Source organism: Carcharodon carcharias, chromosome 18 (genome assembly GCF_017639515.1).
Source record: "Carcharodon carcharias isolate sCarCar2 chromosome 18, sCarCar2.pri, whole genome shotgun sequence".
NCBI classification, from domain to species: domain Eukaryota; kingdom Metazoa; phylum Chordata; class Chondrichthyes; order Lamniformes; family Lamnidae; genus Carcharodon; species Carcharodon carcharias.
The window spans coordinates 73644339-73650613 of NC_054484.1; positions in this window are offsets into that span (position 1 = coordinate 73644339).

Consider the following 6275-nt stretch of genomic DNA (forward strand, 5'->3'; position numbering starts at 1 on the left):
ACAGATTCACCACTCTCTGGCTAAAGAAGTTTCTCCTCATCTCTGTTCTAAAAGGTCTGAGGCTATGCCCTCGGGTCCTAGTCTCTCCTACTAATGGAAACATCTTCCCTACGTCCACTCTATTCAAGCCTTTCAGTATTCTGTATGTTTCAAGCAGATCCACCCTCATCCTTCTAAACTCCATTGAGTATAGACCCAGAGTCCTCAAACGTTCCTCATATGTTAAGCCTTTCATTCCTGGGATCATTCTCGTGAACCTCCTCTGGACCCTTTCCAGGGCCAGCACATCCTTCCTGAGATACGGGGCCCAAAATTGCTCACAATATTCTAAATGTAGTCTGACCAGAGCCTTATTATGCCTCAGCAGCACATCCCTGCTTTTATATTCTAGTTCTCTCAAAGTAAATGCCAACATTGCATTTGCCTTCCTAACTACCGCGTCACCCTGCAAGTTAACCTTCAGAGAATCCTAGACTAGGACTCCCAAGTCCCTTTGCACTCCAGATTTCTGAATTCTCGCCCCATTTAGAAAATAGTCTATGCCTCTATTCTTCCGATCAAAGTGCATGACCTCACACTTCCCCACGTTGTATTCCATCTGCCACTTCTTTGCCCATTCTCCTAACCTATCCAAATCCTTCTGCAGCCTCCCCGCCTCCTCAATATTACCTGTCCCTCCACCCTCTGCAAACTTAGCCAGGATGCCCTCAGTTCCTTCATCTAGATCATTAATGTATAAAGTGAAAAGTTGTGGTCCCAACACTGATCCGTGGAACTCCACTAGTCACCGGCCGCCATCCTGAGAAGGACCCCCTTATCCCCACTCTCTGCCTTCTGCCAGACAGCCAATCTTCTATCTATGCTAGTACCTTGCCTCTAACACCATGGGCTCTTATCTTACTGAGCAAACTCCTGTGCAGCAACTTGTCAAAGGCCTTCTGGAAGTCCAAGTAGATAACATCCATTGGCTCTCCTTTGTCTAACCTACTTGTTACCTCCTCAAAGAATTCTAACAGATTTGTCAGGCATGACCTCCCCTTGATGAAACCATGCTGACTTTGTCCTATTTTACCATGCACTTCCAAGTATTCTGAACTGTCATCCTTAATAATGGACTCTAAAATCTTACCAACGACCAAGGTCAGGATAATCGGCCTGTAATTTCCCGTCTTTTGCCTCACTCCCTTCTTAAACAGGGGGGGTCATATTAGCGATTTTCCAGTCCTCTGGGACCTTCCCTGACTCCAGTGATTCCTGAAAGATCACCACTAACGCCTCCACTATCTCTTCAGCTATCTCTTTCAGAACTCTGGGGTGTAATCCATCTGGTCCAGGTGATTTATCCACCTTCAGACCTTTCAGTTTTCCTAGCACCTTCTCCTTGGTAATGGCCACCATACTCACCTCTGCCCCCTGACTCTCTTGAACTTTGGGGATGTTACTCGTGTCTTCCACCGTGAAGACTGACGCAAAGTACCTATTCAGTTCCTTTGCCATTTCTTTGTTCCCCACTACTACTTCTCCAGTGTCATTTTCCAGCAGCCCAATGTCCACTTTTGCCTCTCTCTTATTCTTTATATATCTAAAAAACTCTTGCAATCTTCTTTTATATTACTGGCTAGTTTACCCTCATATTTAATCTTCTCCCTCCTTATTTCTTTTTTAGTTGTCCTCTGTTGGTCTTTGTGGGCTTCCCAATCCCCTGGTTTCCCACTGCTCTTCGCCGCAATATATGCTTTTTCTTTAGCTTTTATGCTGTCCCTGACTTCCCTTGTCAGCCATGATTGGTTCGTCCTCCCTTTAGTATGCTTCTTCCTAGGGATGAATTTTTGCTGTGTCTCCCAAATTACTCCCAGAAACTCCTGCCATTGCTGTTCCACTGTCTTTCCTGCTAGGCTCATCTCCCGGTCAATTCTGGCTAGCTCCTCCCTCATGCCTCTGTAGTTGTCTTTATTCAACTGTAATACCGTTACATCTGATTCCAGCTTTTTCCTCTCAAATTGCAGGGTAAATTCTATCATATTATGGTCACTTCCTCCTAAGGGTTCCTTCACCTTAAGCTCCCTTATGAAATCTGCCTCATTACACATCACTAAATCTAGAATTGCCTGTTCCCTAGTGGGCTCCATCACAAGCTGCTCCAAAAAGCCATCTTGTAGACATTCTACAAATTCCTTTTCTTGGGATCCACTACCAACCTGATTTTCCCAGTCTACCTACATATTGAAATCCCCCATGATCACTGTAACCTTGCCTTTCTTACACGCCTTTTCTATCTCCTGGTGTATCTTGTGCCCCACATCCTGACTACTGTTCGGAGGCCTCCCATTATAGTTTTTTCACCTTTGCGGTTCCTCAACTCTACCCACACAGCTTCTACATCATCTGACCCTATGTTATTTCTTGCTATCAATTTAATTTCATTTCTTACTAACAAAGCAACCCTACCCCCTCTGCCAACCTGCCATCTTTTCAATAGGATGTATCTCCCTGGATATTTAGCTCCCAGTCCCCTTGCAGCCATATCTCCGTGATGCCCACCATATCATACCTGCCAATTTCAAACTGCGCCACAAGCTCATTTACCTTATTTTGTATACTGTGTGCATTCAGATACATCTTCAGTCCTGTATTTCCCGTCTCCTTTCTCATTGTTGTCCTTTTATCTGATGTGCTTGAAGTTAGATTCCTAGCACTTTTTAAACATCTGTCCTATTTTGTGTTCTGGAGACTTTAATAGCGTCTCCTGGGCTCTCCTTTCTTTTCAGTTTTTTCATAATTTTCCATGAAGTTGAATCCACCCCCCCAACACACTAACCTGCTGCTTTGTTTCCCATTAGTCATACTTCTTGGAGTTTTACCCTTCCCTCCCCCCCACCCCCCCCCCCGCCACTTTCTAAAGTCCTGTTGACCACCCTATTTACCCTTTTCGCTAGAACATTGGTCCCAGATCGGTTCAGGTGGAGACCGTCTCAATGGTACAGATCCCTTCTGTTCCAATACTGATGCCAGTGCCCCACGAAATGGAACCCCTCTTTCCCACACCACTCCTTTAGCCATGTGTTTACTTCCCTTATTCTCGCGTCCCTATGCCAATTTGCACGTGGCTCGGGTGGTAATCCGGAGATTATAACACTTGAGGACCTGTTCTTTAATTTAGTTCCTAGTTCCTGATAATCCCCAAACAGGTCCTCTTTCCTAGTCTTACCTATGTTATTTGTCCGACGCGGACCACAACAACTGGATCCTCCCCCTCCCTCTCCAATATCCTTTCAAGCCGGTCAGAGATGTCCCTCACCCTGGCACCGGGCAGGTAACATACCATGCGGGACTCTCGATCCTGCTTACCAAAGATGCTATCAATTCCCCTAATTATAGAATCACCCTACAACTACATGTCTTTTTGCTCCCCCCTCTTGAATGGCCTTCTATGCCATGGTGCCATGGTCAGCTGGCTCATCCTCCCTACAGCCCTATTCCTCATCCACACAGGGAGCAAGTACCTCGTACCTGTTGGACAAGGTCAAGATCCCTCTACCTGCCTCACTTGCAGTCACACCCTTCTGACCCTGACCACTGACCGAACTTGAAGTACTTAATCTACCGGGTGTGACCGCCTCCTGAAGCAAAGCGCCCAGGTAACTCTCCCCCTCCCGGGTATGCTGCAGCATCCGGAACTCGGACTCCAGCTCATCAATTCTGAGCTAGAGTTTCTCCAGCAACAAACACTTGCTGCAGATGTGGTCACTGTGGCTCGCAATGGGGTCTGCCAGCTCCCACATCATACAGCTACAACACATCGCTTGCCCAGCCATCTCTACTTAGGTAATTAATTCATTAATTCGCTTTGCAGTGTTTTTTTTTCAAATTTGGTACAGATTTCCTACCAACCAATCAGGTCACAGCTTTTCTGTGATGTCACTTTTTCAGTTTTGGCTTCAGTTACTCTGTGCCCCGAGGTCACCGCTCCGGTGCTCCTCCCTCCAGTCTGCTCCCTGGAGACAAGGCCGCGAATCCCCAAGGTAAGCTAGATTTATACTCACTGCTCCGGTGCTCCTCCCTCTGAGACTGTTCCCAGGATTTACTCACCAATCAGCTGCTTTTTCTTTAAAAGTCACTTTCAGAAGACTGTCCCTTGCAGGTCTGGTGCACTCCTGAAGGCACTGCCTCTTCCTCTCTCTCTTTTTTAGGATTGAGGAGGAGGGAGGGATGGAAACACTACAGCAATGTAATGTTTAGGGCTATTCCGTTCTTTGACAGTGGGTCCTCCTCAATTCCCTCCTGAGTCGCGATGGCTGCGATGACTTCTCCCAGAATGCTTCAGTCGTTCTCACCAGCGCCCTCTGTTAGATCTCACAATTAGTCTGTCAATGGAGCAATCACACTGACAACAATGACAAATGCTGAAATGATTCAATGAAATCCCTTTGAAATGTATTGTGCCAACAGCTGCAAAGATTTTTAATTAAATATTACAACAGTGACCACATTCAAAAGTACCTAATTGGTTGTAAATCTTTGGGGCACCCCGAGGCTGCAAAAACTTCTTTATAGTTAATATAATAATGTCTAATATAAGTTGTTGGATAGTGTGACCATATTTTCTAAACCAAATCTGGGGAGACACAGCCTGACATTCACCCCCAGCATCTGAGACAGTGGAACACACCTAATCTGGTTCCCAGGACATCCACCCAGCATGACTCCCACATCCACTCATTCATCCAGCTGCCAGCAGCCCCCATTACTCATACATTTTGGCTCCAGGGCTGCTCTCTCTTCAATAGAACTTCACAAGAAAATTGCATGTGACCCTGGAACCTCAGTCTGGGGACTGTCTCCGGAAAATGGGGATGTACTGTCACTCTAATTTTAGAAGATGTTAAAACCCACATTAGCCAATGGCATCCAGAGGAATTCACAATTTGCTGCATTGATTTTTGAAATGTACATTAAAAAAAAATCCTGAGTTGTTTAGTATTCTTGAAAATCATTCAGTAATGAATAAATCACCCTAATGCTGGAGCATTAGCCATAAAGCAAGTGGAACATTCATAATGTGTTTCAGAATTTAAGAAGCTTTATGCTTTATAAGCTTGTTTTTAATTGAATGGGTTTGGTGGTGGGAGGGGGAAGCTATGAGGATACAGCCTCAAGGTGCCCCGAGGATTTACAACTAATTAAGTACTTTTGACATATGGTCACTGTTGTAATCTTTAACTAAAAACCTTTGCAGCTGTTGAAAAGCGTAGAGGATTTATTGGCACAGGTCATTTTACTGTAAATTGAAAACAGTCCCAAAACAGCAGTCTTATAAATCTCATAATCATAACATATCTCAGTGACAGTGTATCAGGCTCTTAATGTTGCATAGTGTTCACTCTTATTTGTCAACAATGACATTCAACATTTTCTTAGTTTCTTTAAGGATTGTAAGACCAATTTGTATATCTGTAAAATGGTCAATGCTTTAAACAAAAAGTGCCCTCATGTCCTTGCCTGAGAGCAAGCCTGGGTTGTTTGATTGTTAGAGATTAATTGGGGCCCAGGCTGTCTTACTGGGAGGAAGATGCAAGTTGTTTACTTTTGGAGACAATGGCCAGCAGCACGTGTGCTGACAGTGGATAGACTGTAAGTCTCCAAAGTCCCAGAAAAGTGTTGAGAATATCAGGTTGTGCTGTAAACTGACCATTTAGTTCGAAGATGAAAGAAAACAGGACTCTCAAAGATAGCTAATCAGCATCTCTACCTGAATACTAGGTCCATGTGATTCACTTTGCCATGGTAATGGGCTTCAAGATGGGAAGGGTACAGGGGAAGCCATTGTGATGTTGGGTTACTGACTTTCCTAAAGTATCACTGAATATCAGTGATACTTGAAAGAGAGATAGTTAGAGGCCAAAAGTCTTTATGGTTCACTGCACTGGAATGCAGGAGGAAGCTTAAGCTCAGACTGAAAAGACCAAATTCATGAGGAGTTAAAACGTGACTGGAGGATTTGCCAAGCCTGTGTGAGGAGGATCTCCCTGAAGGACAGTTCTGGGCTTAGCAGTTACTAGGGTGAGAAAGGAAAAGTGCAGAGTTTTACCCCTTGGGAGCTAAGAATCTTTTTGGACTGATTCTGGGAGAATTGAAGGTCTACTGAAAGGACAGTGTTTAACAAATACCTGATAGTGGGATTTTTTTCAGCTGTTAAAAGTTCTGTTCTACAACTTAAAATATAAATTCCATATATAAATCGTATTTAATGGTGATTTTAATCCGTTTCAGTAAAC